The following is an 18,404-nucleotide window of genomic DNA, read 5'->3' on the forward strand; positions in this document are numbered from 1 at the left end:
AATTTTGTCAAAGGCTTTTCCTGAATCTATTGAGATTATCATATGGTTTATATCTTTCAATTTGTTAATATAGCATATCACATTGATTCATTTCTGTACATTGAAGAATCCTTGTGTCCCTGGCATAAACCCAACTTGATCATGGTATATGAGCTTTTTGATGTGTTGCTGAATTCTGTTTGCTAAAATTTTGTTGAGGATTTTTACATCTATATTCATCAGTGATATTGGCCTGCAGTTTTCTTTTTTTGTGTTGTCTTTGGTTTTGCTATCAGGGTGATGGTGGCCTCATAGAATGAATTTGAAGTGTTCCTTGCAATTTTTTGAAAGAGTTTTAGAAGGATAGCCATTAGATCTTCTCTAATTCTTTGATAGAATTCTCCCATGAAGCCATTTGGTCCTGGGCTTTTGTTTTTTGGGAGATTTTTGATCACAGCTTCAATTTCAGTGCTTGTAACTGAGTCAAATGTGGATATGTTGTTACATCATAAGTCCCACTAATTCACAACTTAGTATCACATACAATAATACTGAAGTTTTTCAAGTTTCTCATGTGTTCACAGCACATTAGCAAAGTTACTAGGAAAATTGCACTACCATGACCCAAGGTGTTACAGAGTGCACAAAATTCTGACTAGAGAGCCAAGATCAAGGAGTGGTTTGCTTTGGGAAACAATTCTACCCAAGAACAACAGGGGGAGAGAAGAAATTTAAAGTGTTCAATGAGACTTTCCTGGCAGTCCAGTGGCTAAGACTCCATGCTCCCAATGCAGGGGGCATGGGTTCAATCCTTGGTCAGGGAACGAAGATCCTTCATGCTGCGTGTCACGGCCAAAAAAAAAAAAAGTTTAAGACATTAAATGCACTATTGACTCAAAACTGCCATTTAATATGCTTTGTATCATAGGATATAAAAGCTAACCCATCTATGGAGCATTAAGATGACACCAAACACAATTGAAATTTCCCACATTCAATATACTAGTATTTTCTGTTTGTATCAAAACCGCCCCCCAAAACTCAACCAACCAGGAAATCATTTCAACTCTTAAATAAAAAGTATTTATAGCAGCAACATGGATGGACCTAGAGATTGTCAAACTGAGTAATGTCAGACAAAGAAAGACAAATATCATGTGATATCACTTATATGTGGAATCTTAAAAAATGGTACAAATTAACTTACAAAACAGAAATAGAGTCACAGATGTGGGAGACAACCTTATGCTTACGGGGAAGGGGGGAGGGAGGGTTGACAAAGGCACATACTATATATCAAATAGATTAAAAAGACCTATTGTATAGCACAGGGAACTGCACTCAATACTCTGGTTTAGGAAAAGAATCTAAAAAAAAGAGTGGATATATGTATACCTAATTCACTTTGCTGTGTCCCCGAAACTAACACAACAGTGTAAATCAGCTATGCTAAAATTTAAAAAGAAAGCGTTTGCACCTTAAAAATGGATGAGGTAGGATTTCTATCTTCTTAAAAATACTACTAGAGCTGCTAAAAAACTTTGCATTTACAAAATAATTGATACAAATATTCCTTTGTATTGTACAAGAAGGTAGACAGGAACCACTGATAGGCTCGGGTGTGTGATCTTAATCACACGTAACTTCTTTCTTTCCTGCTCCATCAGAGGCTGGGCTCGCCTTGTTTTCAGCCTCTCCATTTGATGCAGGTAAATCTTTAGTCTCTTGGGTGGCCATTTCCCCCGTTTTCCCTTTGCTCCCCTTTCCCCTTTTGCTTGCACTTTTCTATGTAAAATTCATCCTTTCCTGTTGCCTTCTTTGGCTTTGTTTCCACTTTGGCGGGAGTAGGTTTAGTTGACAGCCTCCCAGGTCTCCTCTTGGGCTCCTCCTTCTCCACCCCCGATGAGGAGCTGACCGTCCTCGGGGGCACCCTGGCAGCAGGGTGGGCACGTGCTGGGAGTGGGGAGAGGACTCTGGAAGCTGGTCTGCTTGGCCATGGCTGCTCCTTCCCCTGCCGGAGAAGTTGGGCCCCCTCATGGGCCCTTTTCTTGTTTTTCTGTTTTGTTCTCTTTCCTTTTTGCTCTTCTGATTGAGTGACTTTTACTACCCTCGTCACTCACATCACCAGTCTGTTTTCTTGCCTTCTCTGACCTCCTGCTGGTTTCCACGAGTGTATTTTTGGTTTTAGTAAATGAATACAAAAGTTTTAAATCTTCCTTTTTTATAGTTTCTAGCCCTTTGCTGAAGGAGGCTTGCAACTTGCCTAGGCTTTTGGTGACTCTCTCATCAAATCCATCCAGTTTTCTACTGAGTCTGATGAACATCTTTACAAGTGTTACTCTTAATTCATTATCTGGTAAGTTTCTTATCTCCTCTTTGCTTAGTTGTTTCTCTGAGAGATCCTCATGTTTGAAAGATATTCTTTGAAAGATTCAGTTATGTCACCCAGCCTTGAAAGAGTGGCCTTATGTAGGAGGTGTCCTATGGATCCAGTGGGGCCATCTCCCCTGGTCAACAAAGCCAGGTGTCCCGGGGGTATCCCCTACATGTGCCCTCCTGTGATGGGTAGACAGCAGTTATTGCAGGTATTCTGGTGGGTGAGGTTGGTCCCCAGGCAGACCTGTCTGTGACTGCTGCAGATGGCCTTAGTAGGTCGAGCTGGTCCCTGGTCCAAATGTCTACAGGCCCTGGCTGAAACTGCTGTGGGAGGGGGTGCTGGTGCGTATGGCTGGCCTCTTGAGTTCTTAAGAGAAAGCAGGGGCAGGGCAGGTGGTGTTAGGTAGGCTGATGGAGACTGATAGAAATGGTGCTCACCAGCACCAGGCCAGCTACGTGGAAAGAAAGTAAAAACAAATGACTGCCAGCACTTCTGTCCCTAAAGTTCCACTGGACCCCTGCCCCTCTGGTGCACACCCTGAAATTAGCCGATGATTCTCCTTTTTGTATGGCCCAGGTGCTTTTCAAGCTGCTGCCTTTATGATGGACTTTGGAGTGAATGAGTCTCTGCATGAGTCCTTTAAGAGTGGAGTCTCTTCCCTTTCCTATGGCTTCTGGGCTCCCCCAGATGTGAGCCCTGCTGGTTTTCAGAGTCAGCTGTTTTGGGCGCTCAGCTTCCCAGTGCAGGCTCCCCAGGCTGGGGAGCCTGATATGGGACCTGGACCCCTGCTCATCAGGGGGTACCTCTGCGGTTGTGATATCTCTCCTGTTTGTGGGTTGCCACACAGGAGTGTGGGGGCGGTTGGTTCTCACTAGACCAGGACTCTGTGCCTCCTACCTTTCTCAATGTAACCTTTTCTTTACAGCCTTAGGTGTAGAAAATCTGTCGTGCTAGTCTTCAGGTCAATTCTCAGAGGCAGCGGTTCTATATGTGGTTATAGTTTTGGTGTGTCCCTGAGAGGAGGTGAGCACAGGATCTGCCTATTCCAGCAATTTGATCTGAAATTTGTGCAAAGCGCTACCTTAAACACTTGGCTGAACCTAAGTTCAACCTAAATGAGGGCTAGAAGCTGACTCTGGATCTGGCTCTGCTGCCCCTTGAGCAGTCACTTGCCCCATCACTTAGTTTCAGCGTCTTTACTCCGTTAGAACCTCTCTTTTAGATGTCAAACCCAGAAAAGCCAGATAAAGAGTGATCCTATCGCCTTTCAATCAGAAGGAAATAATTTATGACCTTGGATTTGGCAAAGTATTCTTAGATATGACCCCGAAAGCAAATAGAGGGAAAAAAAGATATTTTGGATTTCACCAAATTAATAAATGTTGTGCATCAAAGAGCACCATCAAGAAAGGGAACACACCATTAGAATCCCTGTGCACTATTGGTGGGAATATAAAATTATTCTTCTGGTATGGAAAACAATAGGACGGTTCCTCAGCGATTCCTCTACTGGGTGTACACTCAAAAGAATCTAAAATATGGACAGATACTTGTACACTTGTTCATAGGGCCATTATTCACAACAGCAATAATGTGGAAGCAACCCAAGAGTCCATCAAGGACGACTGGATCAATAAGATGGAGCATACATGTAATAGAATATTATTCAGATTTAATGAGAAAGGGGGCTTCCCTGGTGGCTCAGTCAGTGGTAAAGAATCTGTCTGCGATGCAGGAGACGCAGGAGATGCAGCTTCAATCCCTGAGTTGGGAAGATCCCCTGGAGGAGGAAATGGCAACCCACTCCAATATTCTTGCCTGGGAAATCCCATGGACAGAGGAGCCTGGCGGGCCACAGTCCACGGGGCCCACATAACTGGGGGCCCCACACAACTGAGCAAGTGAGTGCACACTCAATGCGAAAGGAAGTTCTGACACATGTTAAAACACAGATAGACCGTGGGGACATCATGTGAAGTAAAATAGGCCTATCCGAGCAGGACAACCACTGCATGATCCCACTTATGTGAGGTTCCCGTAGCAGTGGAATTTATAGAGACAGAAAGTAGAACAGTGGTTTCAGGGGCTGGAGGAAGGTATGAATGGGGAGTTGTTTAATGAGTACAGAGTTTCAGTTTTGCATGATGAAAACCAAGCTCTGGAGATTGGTTTTCCATAGTCAATGTACTTCACACTGCTGATCTGTACACTTAAAATAGTTAAGATGTACATTTTTATAGTATATGTATGTGATCACAATCAAAAGTAAAAACTCTTAAAGTAAGAGTGAAAACAGCCCACAGAAGGCAAAAAAAAATTGAAAATTATATACTGGTCAGAGACTTGGATAAAGTATAAAGAACTCCTAATCAATAATAAAAAGCCAAATAATCCAATTTAAAGGTGGCAAAACACTGGAATAGAAATTTTTCCAAGGAAGATATACTAGGATTTCTGGACATGATTACACATGAAGGAAATACAAGTCAAAACTACAATGAGGGGGGGTGGTGGGCAAAATTGGTGAAGGAATTCAAATAGTGCAAATTCCCGTTTATAAAATAAGTCACAGGAATGTAATGTGCAGTATAGCAATATAATCAATAATACTGTATTGCATATTTGAAAGTGGACCGAGGAGCCTGGCAGGCTATAGTCCATGGGGCTGCAAAAGAATCAGACATGACTTAGTGACTAAACAACATTTACTGGCTTTCCTTGGTGGCTCAGTGGTAAAGAAGTTGCTCGCCAATGTGGGAGATGCAGGAGATCTGGGTTCAATCTCTGGTCCAGGAAGATCCCCTGGAGGAGGAAATGCACCCCACTCCAGTATTTTTGCCTGAAAAATTCCATGGACAGAGGACCCTGGTGGCTTACAGACCTAAGGGTCCAAAGAGTTGAACATAACTGAGCAAATGAACACAAGAGAGTAGAGCTTAAAAGTGCTCATTGCAAGAAAAAAAAAATTTTTTTTGGTAGATATGTGTGGTGAGAGAGGTTAACTAGACTTATTGTGGTAGTCATATTGCAATACATACAAATATAGAATTATTATGTTGTACAGTTGAAACTAATACTGGGTTGGCCAAAAAGTTTATTCAAGTTTTCCCTAAGGTAGCACTAGCCAACTCAATATAATGTGATATGCTAATTATAACTCAATTAAAAAACCACAGTGAGAAACAACTCCATATCCACTAGAATGGCTAGAATCAAAAGTGAGAGAATAGCAGGTATACTTGAGGATATGGTGAGATTGAAACCTTCATACACTGCTGGTGGAAAATAGAAAATGATGCAGTCACTTTGGAACAGTCTGGCAGTTCCTCAAAGATTAAAGCTAGAATTACCACATGACCCATTGATTCCACTCCCAGGCATGTATCAAAGTGAAATAAAAACACATGTCCACACAAAAATTTGTGCATGAATGCATTGACTTGAAATGAACTGTCAGATATTTCTCCAGCAAACATGGGTTTACTTGGGATCGGCAGAGAATTACACTTCAGGACCTGAAGTCATGGTGAGTTGTGAGCCAGTCACCCCAGAGCAAAGGAAGGAGGATGCGTTTACAGAGGGAAAAGGACATTATGAGGGTGATAGTAAAAAAAATCTATGGTTTTTCATTGGCTGAGTCCTTGCAGGGAAAGAAGCCTCCTTCTTCCTCTTTGGCTCTGCTATCATTGTAGGATATGAGAGCTCTGCCTTGTGGTCCCCTGACTCCAATTGAGGTTTCTGGTTTTTTTTTTACAAATGCTTATAGCAACAGTTTCCATAATAGTCAAAAGTAGTAATAATCCTATGTCCTTTAACAGATGGATACAGAAATGTGCTATAGCCACACAACAGAATATTTTATTATTGTTGTTCAGTCGCTAAGTTGTGTACAACTCTTTGCAAACCTATGGACTGCAGCACACTAGGCTTTCCTGTCCTTGACTATCCCCCTGAGTTTGCTCAAACTCACATTCATCGAGTCAGTGATGCCATCCAACCGTCTCATCCTCTGTTGTCCCCTTCTCCTCCTGCCTTCCATCTTTTTCAGCATCAGGGTCTCTTCTAATGAGTCAGTTTTTCATGTCAGGAGACCAAAGTATTGGAGCTTCACGTTCAGCATTAGTCCTTCCAATGAATATTCAGGTATTAGTATTGAATGGTTTGATCTTGCCATCCATGGAACTCTCAAGAGTCCTCCAGCACCACAGTTCAAAGGCATCAGTTCTTTGGTGCTCAGCTTTCTTTATGGTCCAACTTTCACATCTGTACATGGCTACTGGAAAAACCATAGCTTTGACTATACCTACCTTTGTCAGCAAAGTGATGTCTCTGCTTTTTAATATGCTGTCTAGATTTATCATAGCTTTCCTTCCAAGGAGAAAACATCTTTTAATTTCATGGCATATTTCTCTGCCATAAAAAGAAAGAAGTATCAATACCTGGATATCCCTTGAAAAATTATGCTAAATAAATGAAGTTAACCACAAAGTCCACATTTTATAGAATTCCATTCATATGAAGTCAGTGAATATAGAAACCTAGAGAGACAGAAAGCAGATTAGTGATTGCCTAGGGCCTGGAAGAGGAAGATGGGAAGACACTGATGGCTAGAAGGTACAGGGGTTTCTTTTTGAAATGATATAAATGTTCTAAGATGGACCATAGTGATGACTGCATGTCTGTGAATATACTGAAAACCACTGCATTGTCCATTTAAAAGTGGCCTTATGTTGTATGTAGTATGTATATTGCATCTCAACACAGCCCTTCAAATAAATGGATAAGTGCATTAAGAATTTTGTGCCATAAAGAAGGCTGAGTGCCTGAAAATTGATGCTTTCAAATTGTGGCGCTGGAGAAAACTCTTTAAGTCCCTCAGACTGCAAGGAGATCAAGCCAGTCAACCGTGAATATTCATTGGAAGGATTGCTGCTGAAGTTGAAGCTCCAATACTTTGGTCACATGATGTGAAGAACTGACTCATTGGAAAAGACCCTGATGCTGGGAAAGATTGAAGGCAGGAGGAAAAGGGGAAGACAGAGGATGAGATGGTAGGATGGCATCACTGACTCAATGGACTTGAGTTTGAGCAAACTCCAGGAGATAGTGGAGGACAGAGGAGCCTGGTGTGCTGCAGTCCATAGGGTCCTAAAGAGTGGGACAAGACTTAATGACTGAACAATAACAACATCAATCGACTCTCTTAAGAATATTAGTCGTTTCTGGGTATATCCCACATTTACATAACCCTTTATTTTCTTTTATCAGAGAAAATAGGAAATTTGTTGTGGGAATATTATAGCTGTTCACATCTCAAAGTGCTTTAAGAACACACTTAGAAACTAATGTGAAGTCAATCTCCTGCCAGAGTAAAGCGGATACCTAAGAATTTAATGAAGACTTCTCATAGTTTGTGATTGGTGGGAGGAGATCATCCTGTTCCAGGCTGTCCTGAGGCAGGCAATCCATGTGCTCTGGGCCTGCTCCTCAAGGGGTCCATTCCACTAAAAACAGCCTTGAGTTCTCTGCTTACACATTTGTGTCCCCCTCAGGTCTGAGCTAGCTCGGCTTAAACGCAAAGATCCTTGGAGGGTCAGGGCAGAAGCCAGGTCTGTTTGGCCACGTGACCTCCACCTGCTGTTACCCATGGGGGCAGGGTGATGGTGGTGGGGAGGGAGCGTCCTTTCGAAGGGTGCTCTAGGGAGCGCATCAAGGGCAGGTGCGTGGGGCCACTCTCTGCCTGGCGTGGACATTGTTCCTCCGCGTGGATGCGCTGGGGATCGCGTCTCACTTGTGCTTCCCCGCCGCAGGTGGAGCTTTTGTTGCGCCTAGACCTGCGCCGGATTCGGAAGTGGAAGTGGGGAGGCTGGGAGGACCCCAGAAGTCGGGAAGTGTGCGGAGAGGGGAGATTGAGTGGGCTTCGGCCGTGGTGGGACACGGGGCCCTCTGCAGTCAGCTCTGGAGTCTGCGGACCCAGGTGGGCCGAGGGTGCCTCTGGGACCTCAGTCCCCTTGGGCTCGCTAGTGGGGGCGGGACTGAAAGCAAGGACCCGGGTCGGGGAAGGTGGTCCTGTCCCTTCACTGTGCTCCTCGACTTTGGCTCTGGATCCTCTCTGGGCAGCCCTGACCCAGCAGTCCCTTGTCTCCTCCAGATTGTACGGTGACCACAGGAAGGATCAGCCAGGGACAGTTGTGACTCGGTTTCAGGGGTTGGCGAGTGGGAGCAGCTGTGGTCTGTGGGGTCCCCAGTCCCTTTTCCCTTCCCAGTGGCATTCATCGTCTTTTGAATTATTCAAAAATTTAGGAGTAGAACCTCAAGTTCATGACCTGTCCCTCCTGCCTAATGCTTCCTGCTGCTGCTGCTGCTAAGTCGCTTCAGTCGTGTCCAACTCTGTGCGACCCCACAGACTGCAGCCCATCAGGCTCCCCCGTCCCTGGGATTTTCCAGGCAAGAACACTGGAGTGGGTTGCCATGTCTTCCTCCAATGTATGAAAGTGAAAAGTGAAAGTGAAGTTGCTCAGTCCTTTCGGACTCTTAGCCACCCCATGGACTGCAGTGCACCAGGCTCCTCCGTCCATGGGATTTTTCAGGTAAGAGTACTGGAGTGGGGTGCCATTGCCTTCTCCAACGCTTCCTAGGGCTGGCAATAAATCCCTAAACTTTCAGATCCCTCCCGCCTTCTCATAGCCAACTTGTCCTCTCTAATTCACAGCGTCATCAGCTATTCGTTCTCCATGATCATTTCAAACAGACCCAATATTTTAATTGTCATTTCCCCACAGTCAATGCTTGGCTCACTTTAAAAAGATTCATTTTTTTGTTTGTGGCTATTTTACATGAGAGCTAAGCAGAGAATAACCACCTGTAACTGTGTTGTATAAAACCCTCTGAGATCTTTCCTGGTCACAGACATCCTTGGGAAAGACATTTGGGTGGAGGTTCTTTGGAAACTCACCTGTGAGCACTGCCCCTCGCTGTTTGTCACCTTGAAAAATTTATTCACTTGAATCTCATTTTTCTATTTGTAAAATATCATTAATAAGAATAAAATATTTCAAACGAGCAAGAAAGGAATGTTTCAGAAAAATGAAATAATGACTTCAGTGTTATTACATTCCATTTGCAAAGAATTCTTCCTTTCTAAAAATTTCCCTGGGAGTGTGCATAACTATTCTGAGGTCTTGTTAGGAACCAAACTTGGGTTCACTCACCCCTGCAGAGAAAAGTCAACCTACTGACACTGGGCTGTGGTGAAGGAAAGTGTGGCATTTATTGCAGGGCATCAAGTAAGGAGTCCAGGAAGCTAGTGCTTAAAAGTCCTGAACTCCTGAAGGCTTTCAGGAAAGATTTTTAAAGATAGGATGAGGGAGAGGGGTTTGTGGGGTGCATGATCAGCTGATGGACATTCTTCTGATGTTTTTGGGAGTCAACATCATCAACTTTCTGGTTCCAACCAGTCTGAGGTCTATTTGCTTGTGGGCTGCATACAGTTAACTTCTTCCACTTGGTGGGGGCTTCAGTATCTGCAAAACAGCTCAGAGGATATGGCTCAGAGTATTATCTATAGTCCTTGAGGAGCAGGGCTTCCCAGATGGTGCTAGTGGTAAAGAACCCGACTAGCAATGCAGGAGATGCCTGAGACAAGGTTTCAATCCCTGAGTTGGGACAATCCCCTGGAAGACCTGGCCATCCACTCCAGTATCCTTGCCTGGAGAATCCCATGGACAGAGGAGCCTGGTGGACTGCAGTCCATGAAGTTGCAAAGAGTCAGACACTATTGAAGCAACTTAGCACGCACTTGAGGAGGAATGAAAGTCCTTGACTTTACTGGCTGAAGTATTATTATTTTGTTTTGCTCAATTGTTGACCTTTCTTTCTGCATTTTCTCACTCCTCTGATTAAATTTACTCTTTAGAACTTGGGGAAGGCCTGGGAGGCTAAGGTTTTTCCACAGACGAGAGGCAGGTGGAGGACATGGCTATGTGTGGCAGCGGGGTTGCGGGTGGGGTTGGGTGGGGAGCTTGCTATTCTGGGATGACCCCTACTACACTGTCATTTTCTTGTGGGTTGTTTCAAATGGACCATCAGGCTTAGACTTGCAACACTTAAGACGGGTTCTAATGTGATTGTTTTTCAAGTGGTTTATTTCTGTGCAAATAACAACTGCCATATTCATTTTCTGAAAGGAATAGATATTATATAGTTGTGAATTTTCTAGCTGAACTAAAAAAAATGCCTTACAATTTTCTTCCCTTTTTTACATATAAACACTGGGTTTGAGTGATTCTACTGGGGCTTCCCTGTTGGCACTAGTGGTAAAGAAACTGCCTGCTAATGCAAGAGACATAAGAGACATGGGTTCAATCCCTGGGTCAGGAAGATTCCCTGGTGGAGGGTACTGCAGCCCACTCCAGTATTCTTCCCTGGAAAAACCCTATGGACAGTGGAGTCTGGTGGGCTACAGTCTCTAGGGTCGAAAAGAGCCGGACATGAGTGAAGCGACTTGGCATGCATGCACTGGATTCTTCAAACAATGGGTTTGTCACTTTTAAAATCTCAATGCTGGTCCAGAGCAACCTGAATGGGAGCAGAGCCTGAGGTCAGTGTCTTCAAGCTAAGCCCCTGCCTTGAGGCTGCAAAGGGGAGAACTTAAAGGCCAGATGGTTCTTCCTGATAACCTCCCTTGTAGGTGTGTTCCTGCTCACACCCACCTGAGAAAGAGCTCTTGCTACTGAGAGAAGCTATAACCTTGGAAATCTGGGGATGCACCGGTGTTGGGGTGGCCCGGTAAGGCCCTTCTCAAGGTTCTAACTATGGTTCCTTTGTACCTATTTCTAGATGTAGGTTGGAGGGATTTCCCTTGGTGGTCCAGTGGTTGAAACTCCATACTCCCAATGCAGAGAGCCCAGGTTCAATCCCTGGTTGGGGAACTAGATTCTGCATGCCACAGCTGAAGATCCCACACACCAGAACTAAGACCTGGCACAGCCAATAAAAAAGAAAAGATGTGGTTTACAGTTTTACATTCACAATGTAGCTGCACTCCGAGTAATTTCTGCCCGTTGGGGGGAAAAAAAATCTGTGAAGGTCATGTGTTCTGTCTTCTGGCAGAAGGTATTGAATTTGAGAGTCCTTTGGGTCAGAACTTTTAGGTGAATCTGGGTGAGGGTTTCCTCATTGTGAGAATGGAAGCCCCAGAGAGTGAGCTTTTCCCCATTATTCCCCAGGGAGAGGAGGGTGGGCAGAGCTCCCAGAGTTGTTTACTCCTGTGGCTGCTCTGATGGACCTACCTTGCTTCTCCAGGGACTGATCTGGGCCAGTAGTTCAATTTCAACCAGGAGTCTGGAGACCAAAGCTTGACGGTGTTTCATCTTTGTGCATGCTTAGTTGCTCAGTCATGTCTGACTCTTTGCGGCCCCATGGACTGTATTTCACCAGGCTCCTCTGTCCATGGGACTTTCTAGGTAAGAAAACTGAATTGGGTTATCATTTCCTCTTCCAGTCAATCTTCCCAACTCAGTGATTGAACCCACAACTCCTGCATTGGCAGGCTGATTCCTTAGCACTGAGCCACTTGGGAAGCCTTCAGAATGTAGCTTTTCCTTCTGAACCGTGGGCTGCTTATCTCAGCTGATTTGAGTATTTGTGATTCTGTTGATTATTAAGGCCCTGTAACTGATTTTCCTTAGCAGTTTGCAATTTTATTTCCTGTGGGAGTAACCTTTTTATTAAAAAACTAGAAAAAATTTTTGGCTGCAGCATGTGGCATGAGGGCTCTTAGTTCCCTGACCAGGGATCAAATCTGTGCCCCTTGCAGTGGAAGCTCAGAGTCTTAACCACAGAAACACTAGTGTGTGCATGCCAGGTTGCTTCCGTCATGTTCGACTCTTTGCGACCCTATGGACTGTAGCCATCTGTGACTCAATGGACATGAATTTGAGCAAACTCCATGAGAAATCAGAGGACAGAGGAGCCTGGCGTGCTGCAGTCCATGGGGTTGCAGAGTTGGACATGACTTAATGATGGAACACCACCACCAGACTCTTGGGTACCTCTGGTGCTGTAGCCCCTACCTGTACCGCAACAAAGATCCTACCCTTGAGGTTTTACAGGAAAACACCACGGCACCCCTGTGGTCAGCAAAGGTATTATTAGTTCAAACCTGAACTAAGCTGTTGGTCCTTAAATCCTATAAAGCAACCAGCTATCATGGGGAGAGATCCCTAACATTAATGGCAGTGATGTGAGGCTCTCTGGAGGAAAACAATGACAAACACCAGGGTAGAGAGGACACCTCTTCCCCTGAGGTATATCCAGTGATGAAAACACAGTCAAGGAGGAAGGGAGGGAGGAAGCAAAAGAAAAAAGAAAAAAAACCCAACTGAAACAGTTTGATCAATTGGCAATCCAACGTATACAACTAAAAGAATTTACACAAGAAAGGTAAGCAGACACTGCTTGGCATTGGGCCTCTACAATGTATGAGATCTTTCATGCCTTCGAAAGGAATTGGGATGACTGAAGGCTTTCCCACATTCTCTACATTTGTACGGTTTCTCGCCAGTGTGCATTCTCACGTGTCCTCTAAAGGTAGTGGGATAAATGAAGGCTTTCCTGCATTCTGTACATTCATAAGGGTTTTCTCCAGTGTGAGTTTTTTCATGTGTTCGAAAGGATGTGTAACAACTGAAGGCTCTGCCACACTGTTTACATTCATAGGGTTTCTCGCCTGTGTGAATTCTTTCATGGATTTGCAGACCTAGAGGAGAACTGAAAGTTTTTGTTTATATTCATATTGTTTCTCTGCCGTGTGGATCCTTTCATGTCTTTGAAAGGAACTAGGACAGCTGAGGGCTTTACCACACTGCTTACACTCATAGGGTTTTTCTCCAATGTGGTTTCTTTCATCGATTTGCAAGCCTAGAGGACACCTGAGGGATTTACCACACTGTTTACATATGAAGAGCTTCTCTCCAGTGTGAGTTCTTTCATGGGCTCAAAATGAAGTGGAACAACTAAAGTCTTTCCCACATTCCTTACATTTATAGGGTCCTTCTCCAGTGTCTTCAAAAGATTGTGAGCCATGTGAAGGCTTTTCTGCATTCCTTACATTCATAGAGTTTTTCTCCAGTGTGACTCCTTTCATGTCTGTGAACAGATTTGTGGTAACTGAAGGTTTTCCCACATTCCTTGCATTTATATGGTTTCTCTTCATATTCATGATACTCATATGGTTTGTGTACAGTGTGAGATCAGACGTGCCTATTAAGAAATGAATGATGCAAGAAGACTTTTCCACACACATGACATTCACATGGCTTTACTCCAGAAGGAGTTTTCTGGTTCAGATTAAGATTTAGAATCTGGCTGACAGTTTCTCTATGTTGACTACCTTCTTTGCTTTCAGAGTTTTTCTACCACATGACTTCTGTAAAAAATGAGAAATTATTGATTTCTTTAATAATTTCACAAATATTAGTAGGGTATTATAACTACATTTTTATATTTTATAGCAAAAGTGAACGTTTTTTGCCCTTTCTAAACTGTTTGAAAGCTCTGTAACGGACTATTATGAAAACAGTGTTTTCATAATATAGCTATTATGAAAACAGTGATATTAATATATGGAGTTTCTTAATATTGTTTCCCAAAGTGGATAAAGTTACAAACGATGAACACCCATGTCACATTTAAATAAATACTTTCAGTGGAAAAAGAATTAAGGATAAATAAATTTGAAGCTGTGATTAATTTGTTTTATTTGCTTATTTTAAAAAGCTATGGTAGGGGCTTCCCTGGTGGCTCACGGGTAAAGAGCCCACCTGCCAGTGCAGGAGACATGGGTTGGAGCCCTGATCTGGGAAAATCCCATACTCCGCAGAGCAACGAAGCCCATGTGTCACAACTATTGAGCCTGCATACTGCAAGTACTGAAGCTTGAATGCCCTAGGGGGTGTGCTCCACAAGAGAAACCCCTGCAGTGAGAAACCCATGCACTGCAGCCAGAAAGTAGCCCTTACTCTTCACAAGTAGAGAAAAAGCTTGTGCAGCAACAAAGACCTAGGACAGCCAGAAACAAATACATAAAAAATAAAAAATTTTTAAAAAGTTTATGACATACCAGGACTCTCACATGGAACATTGTCTACTGTGTGTGTAACTCACCTTAGTTTCCTCCCTTGGGTTTTGTACCAATCTTCAATGTTATGATTGTCCCAATTTCCTCTAAAATACAGACCCAGAAAAATAATGCAAATTATTATAAATTATAGAACAATATTAGATCATAGGTCCACAATCAGCTGTAACATGCTTAGTTTATGTACCAGTGTATGGTAGTCCTCCCTTATCCACAGTTTTGCTTTCTGTGGTTTCAGTTACCTATGGTCAACTGCAGTCTGAAAATATTAAATGGAAAATCACAGAAGTAAACAATTCGTAGTTTTAAACTGTGCACCCTTCTGAGTAGCATGATGAAATCTTGCAACATCCGCCTCCGCCATGTCCAGGATATGAATCATCCCCTTGTCCACTGCGTTCATGCTGTATTTGCTACCTGCCCATTTGTCGCTTAGTTGCCATCTTAGTTGCCATATCACTGTGGTGATATCCCTGTGCTTGTGTTCAAGTAATCCTTTTTCTTTATTTCTTTTTTTAAACAAACTTTAGAAGACTCTGATACGATGCCTTACTTTTTTTTTTTTTAATATTTATTTATTTGGCTACACTGGGTCTTGGTTGCTGCATGTGAGATCTAGTTCTCGGAACAGAGATTGAACCTGGCCCCTCTGCAGTGGGAGTGTGGAGTCTTAGCCACTGGACCACCAGGGTAAGTCCCTTCACTTTTCTTAATGATGGCCCCAAAATGCAAGAATAGTGATGCAAGAATTAAGGTATGCCAAACAGAAACCGTAAAGTCCTTTTTAAATGAAAAGATGAAAATTCCAACTTAAGAAAAGCTATATACTGATGTTGCTAAGACCTATAGGAGAAATTAATCTTCTGTTATTAAATTGTGAAATAAAAAGAAATTGATCTTATTATGCTTTCTCACCTTGAACTGCAAAGTTATGCACACTTGACACTTACATGTGTTAAGTGCATGTGTATTATACTTGTTCTATTCTTAGTTATTGATATCAGTCTCTTGGCTATTGTTGGTTAGTTGCTAAGTCATGTTCAACTCTTTTGTGACCCTACAGAGCTTGCCAGGCTCCTCTGTCCATGGGATTTTCCAGGCAATAATACTGGGGTGGACTGCCATTTCATTCTCCATATCAATCTATTCAATCAGTTCAGTTCAGTTTAGTTGCTCAATCATGTCTGACTCTTTGTGACCCTATGAATCGAAGCACCCCAGGCCTCCCTGTCCATCACCAACTCCCGGAGTCCACTCAGACTCACATCCATCGAGTCAGTGATGCCATCCAGCCATCTCATCCTCTGTTGTCCCCTTCTCCTCCTGCCCCCAACCCCTCTCAGCATCAGAGTCTTTTCCAATGAGTCAACTCTTCGCATGAGGTGGCCAAAGTACTGGAGTTTCAGCTTCAGCATCATTCCTTCCAAAGAAATCCCAGGGCTGATCTCCTTCAGAATGGACTGGTTGGATCTCCTTGCAGTCCAAGGGACTCTCAAGAATCTTCTCCAACACCACAGTTCAAAAGCATCAATTCTTCGGCGCTCAGCTTTCTTCACATTCCAACTCTCACATCCATACATGACCACAGGAAAAACCGTAGCCTTGACTAGACAGACTTTTGTTGGCAAAGTAATGTCTGCTTTTCAATATGCTATCTAGGTTGGTCATAACTTTTCTTCTAAGGAGTAAGCGTTTTTTAATTTCATGGCTGCAATCACCATCTGCAGTGATTTTGGAGCCCAGAAAAATAAAGTCTGACACTGTTTCCACTGTTTCCCCATCTATTTCCCATGAAGTGGTGGGACCAGATGCCATGATCTTCGTTTTCTGAATGTTGAGCTTTAAGCCAACTTTTTCCACTCTCCTCTTTCACTTTCATCAAGAGGCTTTTGAGTTCCTCTTCACTTTCTGCCATAAGGGTGGTGTCATCTGCATATCTGAGGTTATTGATATTTCTCCCGGCAGTCTTGTTTCCAGCTTGTGCTTCTTCCAGTCCAGCGTTTCTCATGCTGTACTCTGTATATAAGTTAAATAAGCAGGGTAACAATATACAGCCTTGATGTACTCCTTTTCCTATTTGGAACCAGTCTGTTGTTCCATGTCCAGTTCTAACTGTTGCTTCCTGACCTGCATATAGGTTTCTCAAGAGGCAGGTCAGGTGGTCTGGTATTGCCATCTCTTTCAGAATTTTCCACAGTTTATTGTGATCCACACAGTCAAAGGCTTTGGTATAGTCAGTAAAGCAGAAATATATGTTTTTCTGGAACTCTCTTGCTTTTTTGATGATCCAGCAGATGTTGGCAATTTGATCTCTGGTTCCTCTGCCTTTTCTAAAACCAGCTTGAACATCTGGAAGTTCACAGTTCACATATTGCTGAAGCCTGGCTTGGAGAATTTTGAGCGTTACTTTGCTAGCAGGTGAGATGAGTGCAATTGTGCAGTAGTTTGAGCATTCTTTGGCATTGCCTTTCTTTGGGATTGGAATGAAAACGGACCTTTTCCAGTCCTGTGGCCACTGCTGAGTTTTCCAAATTTGCTGGCATATTGAGTGCAGCACTTTCACAGCATCGTCTTTCAGGATTTGGAATAGCTCAACTGGAATTCCATCACCTCCACTAGCTTTGTTCGTAGTGATGCTTTCTAAGGCCCACTTGACTTCACATTCCAGGATGTCTGGCTCTAGGTGAGTGATCACACCATCATGATTATCTGGGTCGTGAAGATCTTTTTTGTACAGTTCTTCTATGTATTCCTGCCACCTCTTCTTAATATCTTCTGCTTCTGTTAGGGCCATACCATTTCTGTCCTTTATCGAGCCCATCTTTGCATGAAATGTTCCCTTGGTATATCTAAGTTTCTTGAAGAGATCTCTAGTCTTTCCCATTCTGTTGTTTTCCTCTATTTCTTTGCATTGATCGCTGAGGAAGGCTTTCTTATCTCTTCTTGCTATTCTTTGGAACTCTGCATTCAGATGCTTATATCTTTCCTTTTCTCCTTTGCTTTTCACTTCTCTTCTTTTCACAGCTATTTGTAAGGCCTCCTCAGACAGCCGTTTTGCTTTTTTGCTTTTAATCAATCTCTTACGTGCACCAAATTCTGAATGTATCATGGGTATGTATGGGAAAGATTGAGGGCAGGAGGAGAAGGGGACGACAGAGGATGAGATGGTTGGATGGCATCATCGACTCGATGGACATGGGTTTGGTTGGGCTCTGGGGTTGGTGATGGACAGGGAGGCCTGGCGTGCTGTGTTTCATGGGGTCACAAAGAGTCGGACACGACTGAGCGACTGAACTGAACTGTACTGATGTGTGTATAGGATTCAGTACTATTTGTGGTTTCAGGCATCCACTGGTCATCTTGGAATGTATTCCATGCAGATAAGGGGGACTACTGTATTCCTTTTCCACATTCCACATCTTGGAACAATGGTGATTGGCAAGGAATACTTGTTCTCGAAGAAGTGAAGAAATGTTATTCTTACCTATTGAGACCAGGTTCCCCAGAATTATTTGCATCACATCTCTGTAAAGTTTCTTCTGCAAAGAATTCAGTAAAGCCCACTCCTCTGGAGTGAAGTTCACAGCCACATCCTCAAAAATCACTGTCCTAAAACATCACAAATATGTTTCCAGTAAGATGTGTGAGTCTGACAGAACTCTGGGATTTATGCCCAATTTATAGGAAGATTATATATGATTCTATCACCTTCAAACACTTATTTTATGTCTTGGTCATCAGAACTTACTTTCTGTCCATACTTACTTCATCACGAATTTAACAGCATAACGAACATGCAAACTATTTATGCATTTTTACTGTGACCACTTGAAATGTTACTGCTCTCTAATGTCAAGGTCTAGAGTGCCTTGGAGAAATGAGAAAAATGCTACACAAATGGATCAAATA

The 18,404-nt window shown here is 43.2% G+C and overlaps 2 pseudogenes; both read right to left on the reverse strand.

Moving 5' to 3' along the window:
* Positions 1-1,547: 1,547 nt before the first annotated feature.
* LOC132345818 (uncharacterized) lies at positions 1,548-11,727 on the reverse strand (annotated as a pseudogene).
* A 1,101-nt stretch (positions 11,728-12,828) lies between these two features.
* Positions 12,829-18,265, reverse strand: LOC112447507 (zinc finger protein 709-like; annotated as a pseudogene).
* Positions 18,266-18,404: the final 139 nt, after the last annotated feature.

Source organism: Bos taurus, chromosome 7, assembly GCF_002263795.3.
Source record: "Bos taurus isolate L1 Dominette 01449 registration number 42190680 breed Hereford chromosome 7, ARS-UCD2.0, whole genome shotgun sequence".
Taxonomy (NCBI): Eukaryota; Metazoa; Chordata; class Mammalia; order Artiodactyla; family Bovidae; genus Bos; species Bos taurus.